At 41.1% G+C, this 19233-nt stretch overlaps 1 long non-coding RNA gene across 1 annotated transcript in view; it reads left to right on the top strand.

Annotated features, from left to right (window-relative positions):
• Window positions 1-16906, top strand: part of LOC144984200 (uncharacterized) — a 50535-nt gene extending 33629 nt beyond the window's left edge. The window contains exon 3 of the long non-coding RNA XR_013647921.1: window positions 11621-16906. This is a non-coding gene — a long non-coding RNA (uncharacterized LOC144984200). The remainder of the gene's footprint in view (window positions 1-11620) is intronic.
• The last annotated feature ends 2327 nt before the right edge of the window (window positions 16907-19233 follow it).

Raw genomic sequence — 19233 nt, 5'->3', positions numbered from 1 at the left:
TGTAAGATCTATCAGTTTGATTGACACTGCAGCTAAACAAACTACAGCTGGTGGACTGATCCTAAAACAAGAAAGATTTACAAGGAATTACAAAAAAGAGAAGAAAAAGATGATTTAGAAGCCAGTAATGGTGTTTTTTTTTGTTTTTTTAAATGCATGTTGTGTCCTTAAGTTGATAGAGGTTTTTTTATTGATTTCCTTAATTAGAATTTTTATATTTTTTGGAGGGTTTTTGGTTTGATTTCCAAATTAATGTAATTTGTTGTAGCTCTCTTGGAAATATTTTCCTGGTTACATTTGGAAGTGTAGACTCCATCCATCCATCCATCTTCCAAACTCTCTGAATCCCTTTTAGGGTCACAGTGGTGCTGGAGCCTATCTCACCTCCTGTTAGGTACACTCTGGACAGTTCAACAGTCTGTCACAGGATGTAAAAATTGTATAACAGTCTGTGTGGATTTTCCTGGATATCTCAAAGATTTTTTGTCTGGAACAGCCTTTGATCAAATATAAATGCGGATGGAGCAGATATCCAGCTGATGTGAATTATTACAACTCTGCTAACTCAAGTAAAAAACTACAGAAACACGCTGCGGGCGTCAGGTTGTAGTGAACACTTAGACAACAGAATAAGTATGGGTGAAGTCGGTGTGCTGTATAGATTTTTTTATTTTCTCAACCTCCAGAAAACCTGTGCACTGCCCAGGGAGCTCATGGTACGAATGAGTGAGCACTCCTGCGCCTTTTGCGCCCGTGCAAGCAGCCTTACTGTTTGGTTTTGTAGTTGTTAGTGTGTAGGTTGTGGATTTATCCTATGGGTGTTCTACAGTTACTTACATATCACCTGCATTCCCCTGCGTGCAGCATTTACACGCAGTCTTTACAGAGCCAGTGGCACCACCTTACCAATGACTAAAGTGTGGCACAAGGGCACCGTACAACAGCCTCAGCCGTGCATCATATGCATGTAACTCATTTTATTCGTACAGATACTTATGAGAGGATACAGTTACCATTAACAAGATAATTTTACATTTCATTTTCACTAATGATGGCCACACCAGCCACAAGGGAACAGCAAGACACACCTGCGCTCCCTCACCTGCATGCAACTAAGGCTTTAATTGCATGAACAGTTGAAGAGTTACGATTGTCGGAAGAATGTTAACCCTGAAGCTCAGATGTTAAAGGGTTGATCAATATTAACTTGTGTGTGTTTCTTCACAAGTGTGTGCATCTGTATAGCTACGGATACAGGTTGTTCCCCTTAAACGCTCAAACTGGGGCAACACAGCTGAGCAGCGAGACTCGACTGAGCACGTGCAGATGTGTTAAGTGATAATGAAACAGAGGAATGGCACTGCAATGCACTCAGCTTTTCGAACACTAAAAAACCCTGCTGTCGTCATGACAAGCTGCAGACACACACACACGGTGGTTCACACACACCTACTCTAATTGCTGTCTCTCTCCTGCAGGGTGAGAAAATAGGCTACCTAAGGGCATCTCACCCGCTCTGTCCCTCCCACCTCCTTCTCTGCTGCTGCTCTCTTACCCTTTTCCTGGCTCCTAACTTCTTTCCGTGTCCTCTGATGTCTCATTACTTCACCTCCCTGGTCCTTTCTGGACTCAGTTTGCTTTTTCTCTATTTCAGTTACCCCGATTGTCTTTTCTTTTGCTTTTTTTTTTGCTCACAGTACTTGTGATTTAACACAGAAGGGAGGGCAGTGGTCATGGAGACACTTATTCTAACAACAACTGAAAATCTCATCAGTCCACATCAGATTTTTCTTTCCCTGGAAGAAACAAGGTTATAGAAATGGTAAAAATAATTAAAGATGTCCCTTCTTGTATAACTGCAATCTAATTTTTATACTAAGTTTGACAAAAAGTTTTGGAATTTTTGTAAGAATGTTGACCTTTTGTCAAAAAATACCAGTGTAATCAACTCTTGATGGACAAAATCCAGTGAGACAGGTCCTCTGTGACGGGGAGGCCAAACCTCAGTGCAACACGACAAGGAATGGAGTCAGAAACAGTGATGAACTTTTACCAACAAGTCCATCGGTCCAGTATTCTTAAGCCAAATTTAGTTGACAAATTTGTTCATAAGGCTACATGGTACATATGGCACATCAAAGCCTCATTAGGTTTCTCTTCTTCTTCTACCCTTATGAAGGAGGGTAAACATACCCACCAAACTCTATTCCGGATGAAGTCCTCCCATTCAATGTTTCATCATTTCTCATACATTTTCCTATATGTCTGTGCTACCTAGTTGGAAATAGAGCACACAAAATACACGGGAAATCATTGCAAGATCAATGGGTGTATTCAGACTGGATGCATTTGGTATCACTTAACCCTTGTGCTATCCTAGGCACTTTCACATTGGGAGTTGGGTCATCTAGACCCACTAGACAGTGCTCTGAACCTTTTTTCTTCAATGATTTGTGATCTTCACTGGTGTCCATGGATTACATGAAATCTTTCCACCTTTATCCACCTTTGTCATGGTGGGGAGAACACGTCAATGGAAGGGTGGGGTCATCTAAGATAGCACAAGGGTTGCAGTGAATCAGAGTTTGGTTCCCCTGATTATCCGAAACAGATTTTCAGTCTGAATAAACCCAGCCGGACCCTGGTCTGGGACCAGAAACTGCTCTCTGACCCATCTTTGAAGGTGGTCTTGGTTTGTTTCCAATCACACTGAGCATTGGTTTGCTCTGAGATTCCTCAGTTTAAATACAATCAGTCCTCGGAGTGGAAGAACTGGACCAAAACGGCGATCGTAGCCGGTGGACACGTGATCTAAACGCAGCCAGAATGCAGCAACAGATAAGCCATGGATAAATGTAAAGCAACAATTGTGGTGTTATCAAAGAGTAAAAAGGGGACTAACTCCTTACTTGTTACGTGTATTTTGACACAGCTGAAAACACATTTTACGTGCTTTTCTGTGTCTTTACTTGGCATGCGTGATGTCATCCTAAAAGTTACCTTGTAGTTCCGTAACAGAGTTCTCTCAAAACAATGACACCACAACTTTGAGACACAGCAACTAATTAAAATGTGGTTTAATGTATTCAAACCTATCAAAACAACTTTTAACGTGATACGCATTGCTTCTTACTGTTTTTCCAACAATCTATATGTCGTAAACACTAATCAGTGTACCTTCCTAGCTGTCTGCTTGTCAGTAACAGCGCTGCAGGATGTAACCACCGAACCAAAAAGCGTGTAGAAAGTGTTGAGTCTTTTGGTCAGCGAAATGTATAGTTTCAATGAACTACCCTGGGAAAGACTGCAAAGCGCAGGACTTCCATAATTTCTGTCTTTAGTTGCTTTGCTCCACTCTCGCAATTCCTGGCCAATTAATGAAGAGATTTTTATTCACATAATTTTGTTTTCTACCTTTGGTTTGAATGAGGAAAGGCCGCTTAACAGCAGTCTGAATATAGACTAAACGCAAGGTTCAGAGCTCGATACGAACAAAATTAAGCAGACTTGGTCCGAAACAAACGGTTGTACTAGTCTGAATACACCCATGATTTTTAGTGATGTGATGTTTGCAAATTCACTTGTACAGCAGTCTCTGACACAGGAGGACACACATATTTTGGGGGTGGTGTGACTAAAACAAATGCACTGATAGGATAAAATGCAGCATCTGGGGAAGATTTACTGAGAACAAAAAAAATACAATAAACAGTCAAGTCAACATATTCTGCAACACTAATCCAACTCATCCATGAAAGTGCCAAAGGTGAGAACCTGTTTGATTTGAGGAAAAACAATGATTGTAACAATTAACAGACATTAAAATCCAGGTTCACCAATCAATAATTGTCATCAAACATGTAAGGAGGGTGGACCTTTGAGTATCTCAGACCTTGCTAAGCAAAATGCACTACACCTTAAAAATGGAAACAAAGTAAGCAAAGAAAATAGGTTTTAACCACGATCATCTAGACCCAGAAAAATATCTGTAAACCCAGAAGCTCCTCTGCTTCTCATTCAGCTCTCGTTTAACTGCTGTCCCACCCCGCTCTGCATTCTTTTTATGCTCTGAGAAAGACGGAAAAAGGGCGGAGGAGATGGGATTCACAGGGCTGCCCTCAGGCACACACATGCACACACACACAGGTTATCTCAGCTCCCATGCCATCCTTATTTGTTCTATTCACAAAAGCTGCTGTAAAGCTGGAGTGATGCAACAAGTCTCCAGGAAATCTTTTTTCAAACTTGCATTTTAATGTGGCACATAAAAGATCACGGAACCCTTTTTCAAGAAAAGAGTGCGGCGGTCAAAAATGAAAAGAATGAATCCTGAGGAGTTGTTGGTTGTGCTGCATAACAACGCCATGTACTGCATTTTAAAAATCACGTGAAAGACTTAATGAATAATACAGCTAAATATGATATTACATAGCTATAGCAGCTCCTTTTTTAATGAAAAGCACAAAAAATACTTTAAAAAAAAGCATCAAAATGAAAAAAGGAAAGTACGTTTAAAAAAAATAAAATAATTTTTATTAAGTTTTTTTAAATAAAGTTCTATATTATATTTCGGTCTTGTTTCCACTGTTTCCTACTTGTTGATAAAAGGAGGAAAACATGTATTTTCTGTGTGTTCAAGTGTTGTCTTGATCTCATATATTCACAAAATGTAAAAATGATACAAATGATTGTGAATGTGGCTGTTTCCTTTTTTTCTGTCTTACCAAATAGGCTTCATGACTATCTGCTGTGACGGTCAATTAAACTTTAAGACAATTGATGAAAAATGCACCAGAAACAAATAGACTGTGCTATATGACGTGAACAAGGGAAATTAAAGCCTTCTAAAAATGCTGGAAGAGTGAGTATAAATGAGACAAAGCCGAGTGCAGAAGAGGATGAGATGGAAATGACTCAGTGTGTTCTGTGAATCATCCTACAGAATGCCAGACCTTGTTGTGGGATCCAGTCAAAGGCGGCAAAACTAAAATAAGCACAGCTGTCACTGAAGAACAGGACAGCTTCACATCAGGGCCCAACGACAGCTGTCAGTACTGAGAGAGGGAAGAGGAGGAGAAAAGGTGTACGGCTTAGTGCAGGGGGAGAAGGAAAGGCGTTCTGGTGAAGACTGTTTCATCATTGATGCTGTGGGACAGCTGTCAATGAGGAGGAAAAAGAGGAACAAATAGGGCCGGCTGGAGGGAATGAAGCCAGGAGAGAGTGCTGAGCTGAGAGAGAGAGAGAGAGGTGCAGGACTGAAGAGGGAAAATGACAGTCACTTAAGCAGTGCCGTGTTTGTTGTTGCTGTCACTGGGAAGGATGTTAAAAGACAAAGGGAGTGACGCAGTTGTCAGACGGTGCCAGCTTTCTATTCAAATTGCAGCAAACCAAAGTTTTCCCATGAAGTTTGCCCTCAAATCCACATTAGCTGTTAATGCCATACAATTTTCTGGACTACACACAGAGAGAAAAGGGTGAGTTTTCACTCACATTGGGGTTTAAGTATCATTTAAACAGCGGTACTTAGATATGAGCTGTGTGCAGTCTCATTTGCACAGTGTCCTTTTCACCTACATTTCGTTGATGAATTTTGAAATGTAGATCTGTTTTCCCGTGTATTAGGCCAAGTTTAAGACTTTTTAATCAGAAGCAGTTGAGAACAAAAAAAAAGGGGCCATTTAGGCAAAACCCAGTTTCATGCCAAAACGTGTAATAACTACGTTTGTTCACAGGACAAAACGTATGTACTTTACGAAAACGGCTTTAACCCTTGTGCTATCTTAGATGACCCCACCCTTCCATTGACGTGTTCTCCCTACCATGACAAAGGTGGATAAAGGTGGAAAGATTTCATGTAATCCATGGACACCAGTGAAGATCACAAATCATTGAAGAAAAAAGGTTCAGTGCACTGTCTAGTGGGTCTAGATGACCCAACTCCCAATGGTAAAGTGCCTAGGATAGCACAAGGGTTAAAGCTGCATCATCCGTATTCTTTCCTCATTCTTTTCTATGGGCATACTGAATGGAGTCTAGATATAGAGGAAAACCAGACTATACAGTTGGATCATGTGAGCAGAAATCGGGCCCAATCACATTGTTTCAGACTCGATTAGTGTTGTATCCCAATTAAATCAGAGATTTATTTTATCATCAAATCTGTTATTAATTTCAATATTATTTTAATGTGCACTATACATTTCAAGGTTTATTACAGATGGCTGTTCAACTAGAAGTCTGCATTTCATAAACGGATCACAACATTTTATTGGCATAAAGCACACCAGAATTTGAGCACGTACAGGCACACAAAAATGGATCGACAATGAATTAAAGGAGGATCGGAGTGGGACCTTGAAGAAGCAGTTGAGCAGTCAGACGGCACGGGGAACATCTAATTTCATGTGTCTTGTCGATCTGGAGCACAGAGCTTGCGGCCTACTGAGCGTATTTTCTGAAAAAACAAATACGATCTCTTTCAAACTGCATTTCTGTCTGCTCTCGATTCACAATAATTTGAAAAAGCTACATAGAAATGCAAATTTAAGCTTAATTTCCTTAATATCCAAAAATCCCAATTTTCATTGGAGTGGGTCTTTAAGCTGTAGTACTCCTGTGATAAATGCAACTTTGGTTTTCCATTTAATCCTAGGCCTGAGGAACTGAAAAGCCTGCAGTGCTTTAGGGAAACAGGGAAAGAGCACCAAACTGATGCCTATATTTCTGTCTTACAATCGCAAGCATATTTGGCTCTTTTAGAAAAGAAAAGACCCAAAAATGACATTTGAACAGCAGGTGTAAAGCTTGACTGATAAAGCAAATCCTCTGGAGGTTATTAGTTTACACATGCTAATACACTGAAAGCTTTATGTGTGCCGTGTCAGCAGACATATTGGTTTATGTTGTAAAGACTGGTTAAAAACTACTTGACGACTTGCTTCAAGCACAGCTCCTGCACACAAACATTCCTCTTTGAGGCAAGGTTTAACATTATCTTATCTTAAGTGGATAATAAAGTACATCGATTTCATCCCAGCCAAGGCCAGGCTCTCATGCAACAAACTTTAATGTGGAGCTGTGCGGACAACTTTCGACCCGTCCATCCCTGTTTTCACTCTGTCTGCATTTCTTGGCCTCTTATCACTGCCCCCCTTTCCCCCATCCCATGGATGAGAGCCCTGATGTTGCTGCCACACTGCTCACTGTCTTAAGAAAAACAGAGAGAAAAAAACTTTAAAGGCGATGTGGTAAACTTTTGGGAGAAATTGACATATTCCATAATTCCAAGGTTCGATTTGAATTTCGGCGTAGGTACGTTAACCCAGTCAGCTAAACAGCAGACTAAAGGAGACATTCTGTAGTATTTTTGTGTTTGAAAAGAAATATTTTTTTTGCACCAATCATGCTACAGATGGATGTCAAATGGATGTCAAATGCTAGTCTAGTAACCTAATTGCAATCCAATTTGCAACCCGTGTGCTGCGTTAATTACAGTCATTACTGTGTCCTTTTCAAATTAAAATGTGACAGCTCTTAAAAGAAAAGCATATATTGTTTGTGTTTTTAGTAATCAACTTCTGTAAAATTACAGTACCGGTCTTTCAGGTAAAAATAAAGCAAACTTGTTGGAGGTGTGAGATTTCTGATTTTTCAATGTGGCATTAAAAAGGGAAGATGCAGCCTTTTACATACCTGCCTTTTACATGTCAAAGGAGAGAACACAAAATCTTAAGAGACAAATGCTCCAGGAAGAAGCATTTGGTCACTCGCCTTACTTCTTATCGAAGTACTAAAGTGTTCCAGCCCAAATCTATATCATCAGAAGTGGCCACTGCATGTTTATGAGCAACTGGGATAGCAGGAGCTGTGTTTGTGACACTAGACAAACTAGATGTAGAGGGCTGAGCACGGTAAATAAAGTTTACAGTACCACCCATCCAGTTGTCTCTGCTGCCCCCACTAATGCCCTGGCTCTGGCGGCTTTGCTGCTACTGCTAGCACTAACTTTAGCAACCAGAAACCTGCACATAGTCAACTCGTTTCTCAGTTTACTCCCAACCAGAACAAAAAGGCAATAGAAAGAGGACAGTAATGAGTTGAAATAACGAGTGATCAATTAATTTCAGCGATAAAAAGTAGACAAAATCTCCGACAAGCGACTGAGCTCTGCTGACAGACGCGGCTGTGACCAACGGAGTGAGACGGGGAGCGGGAGTGAAGCATAAGGCCGTTCCCTCGCTTGCATCTACCAATCAGCACTAGCAGCTACTTTGAATGGGAGCTAGAGAGAGCAGATAGTGCTCTGATTTTTTTTTTTTTAAATTAAAAATTTCAAATGTTTGCACGGCGTCACGTTTGGGGGCAGTCGCTTTGTTAAATTTAATTTCTGATTCATGTGTCTTATTTGGTTCCTTTTGGGTGTTGATAATTCTTGCAAATGAAGACAACAGTTTTTAAAATAATGTGTCATATACTATCTGCCCAGTTTCATAAACTGCTTAATCCCTTTAGGGGTCATGGGGTTGCTGTAGCGAACCCGGCTACTGTTGGTCAATGGCGGGACTCAGCTTGAAAAAGGTCGCCAATCTTTCACAGGGCCGCACACTCATACTCACGTGAACAACTGAGGAGTATTTAGAATCACTAATTTACCTAAGCATGTTTTTTGACTGTGGGAGGAAGCCAGAGATCCCAGAAATAAACCCATACACGCACAGGGAGAACATGCAAACTCTCCACAGAAAGAACCCAGCTGGGATTTGAACCAGAATATTCAGACTGATCACCGTGCCTCCATGCAGCCCATGTTATATGACACAAAATCTATAACTTATAAAGATATTCCTTAAACAGTATTGTTCAGGAAGTGAATTGGAGTTTGGGGTATCTGAATTGGCATTAGACTTAGGATTGAAACTGTTGGGATGAAAAGGCCTACACTGGGGAGATTTAAAATGACACGGTTTCCATGTGGAGGACAGAGGTTAACAAAGTGTGTGCATACAAATGTGCAGCTCTGCGTGTTGAAAACAGCAGAATATGGCACCACAAACTCCTTCATGCTGAGACGTTTCCCCAGTAAGTGCACCTCCTCTTCTGAATGATTGGTTGTTTCTGTGAGTGTTTAGAGTTTGAGTTTGTTTGTATGTTTTCCAGATTCTTCCATTGATTCCTTAAGTGTGAATACAACATTGCAACGTGTTATCTATGCTCTAATTTTTTGTCTTTTTATGTGTTTTTATTGTTATTTTTATTTTCTATAACTGCACTATTAAGAGGATTCTGAGCTGCTGTTAAAATCCCTTTTCCAGACATGGTGGTTTTTTGCTATCTTCTTTTGTTTGTTTTTTATATACAAAAATCCATCCTACATGTGCCTGCCTCCATTTCTATCTAATGCTAGATCGGTTTCTCATAATTTCACATCTGTCAAGTTTCTTTGTTTTTGCTTGTTACAATTGTTCTTTTGTTTCAAATCTGTCATAGATTTTTTCAGACTGTAATGCAAAATTCAGATCAGCCAAAGTGTTACTGTCTCCGTACTGAATGAGTATTGCAATGTGATAATTATACATGGGCTGTACTTTGTGTGGAGTTTGATAGTTCTGTGTATGTGTGGATTTTCTCCCATAGTCCAAAAACATGCTTAGGTGTGACTGGATGTGGGTGGTTGTTTGTCTCTATGTTGCCCTTGATGGACTGGTTAGCTGTGCGGCTTTGCCCTGCAGTGGCTAGTAAGGCTCTAGCAACCTAGTGTCCCCCAAAGACTAATAAAGTGGGTTAAGAACATTGGAAAAATAATGATGCATTAAACAGAAAAAGTATTGTGTGTCTGCAAAAATTAAAATAACAGTGCAGTTTTAGACTAGGTAAATGTAAAACAACATTTACTACATCTATTTAGAAAAAGTTTAGACACCCAAGATGCAGTTAGGATGTTAAGCTAGTACAGGGGTCGGGAACCTTTTTTGCCGAGAGAGCCATAAACGCCACATATTTTTAAATGTAATTTCAAAAGAGCCATACAATAATGTAGTGTTCCTTTCCCACACTGAGGCACGGAGACTTAACCTCTTTTAAGGTTCTTTATTCTGGTTACTGCAGACCGCAACAAACGCCGTACAATTAATTCAGCAAGTCCTGAATCTCTCCCGCCGAGACGAGAGAGAGCTTCTCCCAACTTTATATTCCCCTGCTCCCGCTCCAGCCCTCCCATTTCCCTTATTCGGCCCATAGCTGAACCCCATTGGTCCGAATTACCTAACAACAGGCTGAGCGACAGAACTGAGAGCCAATCAGATCTCTGCTTGATGCGTTCAATGAACTCCAGAACTTTTAACGCGGCCCAACAGCCAAGTTAAACTCAGTCCGCGACAATATGTTTAAAACTAAATATACAAATGAATGTGTGCATTTGGTGTAATTTCAACATTTTTAAAGTACAATAAGTCTGTGGATTCTTTTTAATAACATTGTTATGCTGTTGCTAATAAATGATGAGTATTTCTCGTGGTAGTTTTGCTGATGGTCTAGTCTGGTTGATACGTGGTGAGTTTCTGCTTCACGCAGGCGTTGAGACTTTAAACGTGATCGTAGGTCTGAATGTTCTGTAGATGTGAGGCAGACTGATCACATGCAGACGGGGAGCCAAACACACACTCACACGCTGCAGTGAGTGACGTTTTTACAATCCCTGCGCGATTCACCTGCTGCCGGTCCCCACAACCCCTCACCCCCACCCTCTGCCTTCTTCCTCACACATCCCGTCCCCGCAACTGCGCGCTCTTTCTCAGAGACGGGAGCACGCAGTTTTAGGGACGTCAATTCACAGGTTTCCGGGTGGTACAAACTCTGTGAAATAATAGATAATAGTAAAGTGATAGTGCTGGCGCAGATTTTTCTCTCCAAGCACCGCTACTACTCCGCGCCTCTGGCATCGCATCGCGCCCGAGAAGGACTGGTCTAATGAAAAAAAAGTATAATTAAAGATTTGTCAGCGAGCCACATGTGACTATCAAAAGAGCCATATATGGCTCGCGAGCCATAGGTTCCCGACCCCTGAGCTAGTACAACTAGCACAAAGAAAAAAAAAGCTTGCTCTACTTGCTTAATCCAGAGCCTTGCTGTGAACCTTGGGCTGGATAATCTCATCACTAATTTAGAGAAATTGCAGCAAAACATGTGAATCCATCCATCCATTTTGGCTCTCTCATGGCCAGGTCAAGGGGACAGCATTCTGAGCAAAGATGCCCAGACTTTTCTCTCTCTGGCCATTTGCCTCAGTTTCTCTCGGGGAATACCAAAGCATTCCCAGACCAGCTGAGAGACCTGGTGTCTCCAGCGGCGATATGTGAATTAACAACAGTTGAGACAGACTTGTAATGCAAATCAAAGATTTGTGTTGAAAGTACTCAGCAGCCTAGGTGAACTGAATGAATGAGAGGGTAGAGTACAAAATGTACAGATAGACAGTGCTGAAGAGGTTTCTAATATGTTTAAAGTTGGTGCAAAACTTTAATGTCTTTGTAGTTTGTTCTGAATAAAGAGAACTGATAAGGCTGTGACATTTGAAACTGACAGATCATTCATCCATTTTCTGAACCCGTTTTATCCCTTACAGGGTCTCGGGGATGCCACAGCCTAACCAGGTCATGTCATGGAAAGGGCTGTCTTGGGTTTCAGCTGTTATCCTCCCTGTAGGCCCTCCCCTTCCTGAGGTCTCCTGTCACAGGTGTTCTGCGTCATGTTATCATTTGTGTCTCTATTTAAACTGTGGCTGTTCTGTGTTCTGTGTCAGAGCATCTGCTTATCATGCTCCAGTATGTGTTTTGAGCTTCTGGCATTAAAGCCTTTCGAGTAAGAACTGGATCTGTGTTGTTTGTTCCTGCTCCTGCAGTAATCAATCAACCTATGAAGCATGTTTTTGGACGGTGGAAGGAAGCCGGAGTCCCCGGAGAAAACCCATGCATGCACGGGAAGAACATGCAACCTCCACACAGAAAGGAGGCAAGAGCGCTAACCACTGGGCCAGCCCACTGTGCCAGCATGCAGCCCAAACTGTTATCAAAATTAAACAAATGTTAGTGTGACTACGCTAACTCCTAACCTCCTCAGTAACTATCAAAAAAACAAAAAAAACAAATACACAGACCGACACCAATACATTGGTCACATTGGCGTGTTAACAATAACACCCAACCTTGCTTGGAACTTGTAAAAACCAAAGATTCTTGGCACACTTTGGGCTCCTTGGTACCAATTAAGTATGGTTCAATGCCACAGCCTGCCTGAGTGTTGTTGCTGACCATGTTCCTCCATTTATGACCCTGTGTACCCATTTTATGATGGGTACTTCCAGAAGTATAAGATGCCATGTCATAAAGCTGGAATCATGTCCGACTGGTTTCTGAAACATGACAATGAGTTCACTGGACTTAAATGGCGTCCCAGCAGAGCCCCTTTGGGATGTGGTGCAATGGGAGATTGGCATCATGGATGTTTAGCCAACAAACCTGCAGCAACTGTGTGATGATTTCATGTCAATATGGACCAAACTCTCTGATGACTGTTGTCAGTATCTTGTTGAATCTATGGCAAGAATGATCAAGGCAGTTCTGAAAGAAAATGAGGGTCCAACCCAGTACAAGAAAGGTTTTCCTTTACTCATCGTTTAATGATCTCATTCTTGTAAGATTTCACAAAAAACACCAAATTTTACAAGTTTATTCTTCTAAAATTGAAACAGTTTCTCATACTTTTATGACTTATTGTTATAAATGTTTATTTAATTTTTTTGGTAACCTTAATACTCTTTTGTAAGACAGACTGTATATTTACGTTTGCCTTTTAGAAAATAGGGTCGTCTTTAGTATTATTTTTGTCCACCTGGACTTTTATCTGTTAAAAAAACTTTGAATATTATGACTCAAAAATTATTGGGATTGACAATTTGTCAGAGTGAATGTGGGGGAAAATGCATGGCATAGATTTTCAAAACAATCAATTTGTCCACCTTGCTATTACATTTTCATTCAAGTAGGGTAAAAAACAAGACATTTCACGACTTTCACTGACATAAATAGGGGCTGTCGGAAATTTGCTTTAGCCAAATCCCACAAGAGAATAATATTCACCAGTGCTCATTTCTCATTTAAAATGTCTTTTACTAATAAATACATAAACAACACTTCTATTTAGAGCAGTAATTATAGTTTTCCTCAGAATGTCAGTTGGAGTAAAGATGTCGCGCTGCCCTATGGACATTTTAAATAGGTTTTAGAACAGCTGTGAGCTATTCGAAGGTGAAAAATGCATCCAGACAGCAGCTAAATTAACTAATCTAATTTAGCGAGCATGCATGTTCTTGCATGTGTGTGCTTTGGATGTGTGCACATGCTGCTGTGTAAATTTGTTCGTGTGTCAACTCTCGCTTTGGAGTATGCCTGTACCTTCAGTTCATGCCTTGTAATTGAAGCATTGCTTCGTGGATGTAGCTTGAGCTCAGAACCAAGCTCCAGCTAGCTTAACAGGCACAGTAATTGAAATTAAAAGGTAGCCACATTCATCATGTTGAGCCTGGGCTTAATAGAAATGTATATTCATTTGTGTGTAATGTTTGTTTATGTGCATTTAAGAGGCAAAAGGGGAGTGTTAGAAAGATAACGGGGAGCAAAAGCTCCACAGTGAAAGATGGAGGAAGAGCAGGTTTGTGTCAGTGTGTGTAGAAATTAATGTTTTTTCTGTTTGAAAAGGAGAAAGAATTTGAATTTAGGCTGACAGGCTCAGACTCCATATCTGTACCTGTCTGGGTGATAAATACCACAGAAAACAGGAGGCATCCACAAACACCATTCCTCTGTGACTCAGCTTTACACTTTAAGCTGACATTTTACATGTTTTGCCTTTAATTTGAAACTTTTCCAAAGTTTCCTATTCGGTAAATCTCATGCATTACACACTACAGTGCTTTGTTAAGGAATTATTTTTTTTCTGTGTGTTTATGTATGCACTTGGTGGCGAAAACATTTCAAATGTCTTCAAACTTATCTTAACTGCATTTGGCTCCTATGCAGGAGGACACTGAAATACTTAAAGTATCACCTCAATCATGTTTTGATCTGTTGTAAAAGGATTCCAAGTGGTCTTTTAATTATAATTATGCTGTTTTTAGCCAGAAAACAAAACAATGTTGTTGTTTTTTAGGACGTAAAATATTAACAAAAGCATTTGCTCACTCATCCTAATGATCAGAATCAGGTGTCCTAACCCTCGGCCTGGCCACAGGTGTGTAAAAGAATGGGCCGCTCTCAGGAGCTCAGTGAATTCCATCGTGGAACTGTCATAGCATGCCACCTTTGCAACAAATCCAATCCAGAAATGTCCTTGCTCCCAAACATTCCCCTCTCCCTAAACTGACGGAGAGGGGTAAACATATCCATTAGCGACTTAAGCCTTCTTTAAGTCCAGATTCAATCTACGCCGCTCTAATTCTGCCACTTTGCCCATTTTTCTGCTTTTAACCTCCCATCAGTTGATCAAATTAGTAAACTCATCCAAAAATCCAACACCTCTTTCTGCCAGCTTGGTCTAATACCCACTACTTTGGTTAAGGCTACTCTTCCTTCTCTGTCCCCACTAATCACCAGCATCATTCTTTTCCTTCCTCAAGACTGGAACAGTTCCCTCTGCTATGAAATCAATGGTGACCCCCATACTAAAAAAGCCTGGTTCAGACCTTTCCAACCTCAACAATTACCGCCCAATATCAAACGTCCCATTCATCTCAAAGACTCTTGAAAAAACTGTAGCTGCTCAACTCCATGCTCATCTCTCTGGCAACAATTTATATGAACCAGCTCTAGTTTGGGTTTTTTTTCCCACACAGCACAGAAACAACCCTCTTCAAGATCACTAACAACCCCTCCTTGCCGCAGATGCCAGTTCTGTTTCCATCCTCCTCCTGCTAGATCTGAGTGCAGCGTTTGACAACCCCCCCCCATCCTCCTGGATAGACTTTCCAATGTTAGCATCACCAACCTACCCCTCAGCTGGTTCCATTCCTATCTCTCAGGTCACACCCAGTGGCTTCAATCACCTCAGGTGTGCCCCAGGGCTCTGTCCTGGGGCCCCTGCTCTTAATCCTATACCCAGTCACATTTTTCAGAAACAACATCAATTTTCACTGCAGATGACACCCAGCTTTATATCTCCTCCAAACCTGGCTCCACATTTCCACCTTATTCCCTCTCCAATTGTCTTCTTGAAGTCAAATCCTGGTACACCGCAAACTTCCTTAAATTTAATTGCAATAAGACTGAAATTCTCATTGTTGGCACTAAATCTACCCTTAGTAAACTAGATAATTTCTCTCTCTCCTTTGACAATTCATCCATATTTCCCTCCCCTCAAGTTAAAAGTGTGGGTGTTATCCTTGTTAGGATTCTCCCATTCATTGCCCATATCAATAACATCACTCGCTCTCTCTCCACCCCTCTCTCACTCCACAGCTGTCCTAGTCCATAGTCTCATTACCTCCTGTATCGATCACTGTAACTCCCTTCTTTCTCAACTTCCTCAAAAAACCCTCTGTAAGCTTCAACTGGTTATAGTACAAACCCGAACCCAACATCCATTAGGACTTGGGTCCTCAAAGTGATTCGGTAACCTAGCAGCAAGGAAGGCCCACTGCTGGGAGACCGCAGCAGATGGGTGCGGAGCTACACTGTGACTGTCGCATGTCTTCTTGTCACCCTAACTTTCCTAGCGATGGAAACCAGGAGAAGGCGGTACCAACTATAACCCGCAGGTCATGGGATCTGTATAAAAATACAACACACCTCAACATTGCCACCCATGATCATTCCTACAGGACCAATTAAGCTCCCGGAGGTGATATCTTTGTTCGATCTAACTACTTAGCTTGTGTGCAGGATCAGAGGAAGCTGTGGATTATTCCTGATCAGACGATCATTCGACATAAGAAACCAGACCAAAGGTAGGTAAAACCGAGGATCCAGGGTTCCAGCTGATTGGTACTTCCTGTGCGGACACACTGCCTATTCTATTCCTACCTATGCCATGCCTTCCTCCAAACTGAGGAGCCCTTAGCGCTCTGGTCCCTCTGGTCCCACCTGTGTTCTTCATGAACAGAACCGTCCCTACACCCCATCCCGCATGACGGAAACGTGCTGCACCGAAGTTCCAAATGAATGCCCTATAATGGAGTCCCATGGAGTTCCGCATCTGGGGTGGAGGAGCAAAATTCGGACAGTCACTCTTACCATGAATCGGAGTGGCAAAAGTAAGGGACCACATTGAGATCAACAGGTGCACATTGCTGAGATTCATTAACACCACCTACAAGTTTTCCAATGCATCAGCAGCAGAGATGTCGGCCATAGGAACTATCGATCTGCAAAATCGACTCGTGCTCGACCTCCTAACTGCATCATCGGGAGATGTGTGCAAAATGGTTGGAGGCACTTGCTGCACTTTCATCTTGGACGGCACCAGTGATGGACAGGACATTTCTACCGCACTGCACGACTTAACGGAGCTGCAAGCCTACGTTAGGTCTGCGACTCCTGGTGCCAGTCCCACCAGTGACATCCGGTCCTGGCTAACATCTGGTCCATGGTGGCACGTCCTGCTGAAATTATAGACACCTATACTCATCCTTTTATGCATTTTTTGTCTTTATACAACATGTGCTCTGCCTTGTGTCATGTCCATGTTCAAAAAGGCCACCACGCAGGCTTTCATTCATTACCAGCTTGTCCAACAAGCTGAAGTGGATCACTCCCCATGTGAATACCCCTACTTCAGAGGCATCGTATGAAGCCAGAGGTGAAATTATGTTTTGATGCCTTTTTTCTTATGATTAAAAAAAACATTATTCACATTTGTACCTTCCATTTATCTCTGTTTACTTATGACGTATTTGAAATGATAAAAAGGGAGGGATGTTAGGGTTACATAATTAACATTTGCTTACACGCTATAATCACCATAATATGATTGTCTCAGTTCCATCTTTCAGTAAGAAAACAGTGACCTGAAAAGTTTTGATTATAAAAAAATATGATGTTCCTGTTGTAATCAATCCAGGCTGTTGCACAGGTTGGTGTCTGGTGACCTGCAGTCTTGAAAGACTGTTCTGTCAACCAGGAGTTGGTATTTGGTGTTTGGCTCTACTGGAATCTATGCCGATGCCCTTCTGTGCGTTGCTCATGTATTGATCCATGTGCCTATTTATCCTGGTTGCAATAGTGCCTGACATGAGCTTCCATGTTGTGGAGAGACCGGTTATTGGCCAGTAATTGAGTGTTAAACAAGTGTTCAAATATGACAAATATAGTTTATGTTATAGTAAAGTAATATGGTTTATTTATGATATGCTTGATATGAAAACATTGTGATATAAAAAGTTCTATTTCCAACTGATATTCAAAATGACTGACTTGCGACAATGCTACTGTAATTCGGCCAAAACTCCTTCACAGCACTCTATATTTGCTCATTGCTAATTCTTGCAAATGCTTGATTGTTGCTGCTGGGTGTAGCTTGACCATGCATCCATTTTCTTAACCCGCTGTACCCCTTTCAGGGTCACAGGGCTGCCAGTGCCTAACCTGGCCACTGCGGAGCGACGGTGGGGTACACCCTGGACAGGTTACCAGCCTGTTAAAATGCCACAATATCACACCCATCCAAACATCAGGCACAGTTTTAGAGTAATCAATCAATCTTTAAAGTCATTTATTTATTTATATTTTGGTTGTCTGACGGAGAAAGCCGGAGTGCCCATGAAAAACCCATATAAGCAGGGGGAGAGCATGCAAACTCCACATAGAAAGGCCCCAGCTTAGAGTTTAACCAGGGCTTTCTTGCTGTGACACAAAAGCACCAACCACTGCGCCACCGTGCAGCTGTAGCTCAAGCAGTTAAATTTAAGGGCAAAGGATTTTTGAACTTCTGTTGTAGTCACACATTTTCTGCCTGTCTTCATGCCAATTATTTTGAAAATACCACTAAAAGGTTTGGAGTTACAGCCACTTTAATTAGAGGCGCATCATGATCCAGTCATGAAGTCAAAGTTAAACCCCATTAAGAAGGAAATTAAAATTAGAGCAAATTAGAAATCCAGTTTACATGAGAGCATATCAAATACTATACTGTTTTTTTGTTGTCATTTTCTGGTAATTAACATGCTTTAAAATTAACAAAAAATTCACATTCTAAAATGTTTATAATTGCAGCAAAACAAAAAATCAAAAGTAATCTCTTACTAACCTCACAATAAAAATAAATGAAAGATGAGTATATGAAGTAAATGTAAGTAGAAATGTAAAAGCTACATTTTGGAGACTACCACAAAGAAAATATCACTTCATAAGTCCCGCTGCATCTGATGAGCCTGCAGCTGCGAATGTCTGCCAGGCTGAGGGAAAAGCACACTTGTACGATGCTGCTGTCAGTTTCAATCACCAAGCATGCTGACAAAAGGCCCAACAATCTTCTGAGTAACAAATTGAGCAAAGTAATCTTCATCGTAAACTTTCAGCTTCTTGACATCCTTGTTTTATGTCACACAGTGAATAAATGAACATAAACCAAGGCGGCGTGGCGCTGATAATTAAAGGACAAACTTGCTAAACAGCACACAATAGAGTTGTTGAGCCTTTTTTTTGTTGCACTACTGTATTAACCAGTGCAATCCGATGCCGACCGTGTGCTGCACCAAAAGCCTGATACTTGTCCCTGATGGACAATTGAAAAAAATCAGAAGATAATTGTGATCAAGTGGTACAAATGAAATAGAGATCTTATATGTTCTATGGTCTTCAAGGAAAAAGCTATCTGATTATGTCCAAAAAAGTCCCAAGTCCGTTGTAATGTATTGACTATGCTTGACATTTAAAATGCATTTAGTGCAAAATTCCTGGACTTGAGCCTCTCTTGCATGGGTTTAACTTTATCCCATAGATGGCAGCACTAGTTATCCAATATGGCAGCGCCCCTGTCTAATTCAAGAAGGGCCCGAGTCCAGAGACTTTAGTTTGCTAGTCCTCTGAAATGATAAAAGTGATGTGCTTCATATTATAGCATTTGTAAGCTATGAACTGGTGCTAAATCTGGGTAAAGTATTAATCATTTGGTGTAGCCTCCCTTTAAGCTATGCAATTAAAATCATTTCCTGGAAAAACAAACCTCTTGGACTTGGGCCCCTTTTGA

The sequence above is a fragment of the Oryzias latipes genome, chromosome 15 (assembly GCF_053564925.1).
Source record: "Oryzias latipes strain Hd-rR chromosome 15, Olatipes_Hd-rR_3.1".
Lineage (NCBI taxonomy): Eukaryota > Metazoa > Chordata > Actinopteri > Beloniformes > Adrianichthyidae > Oryzias > Oryzias latipes.
The sequence above is the reverse complement of the archived record's forward strand: the minus strand, read 5'-3'. Positions and strand labels throughout refer to the sequence as shown.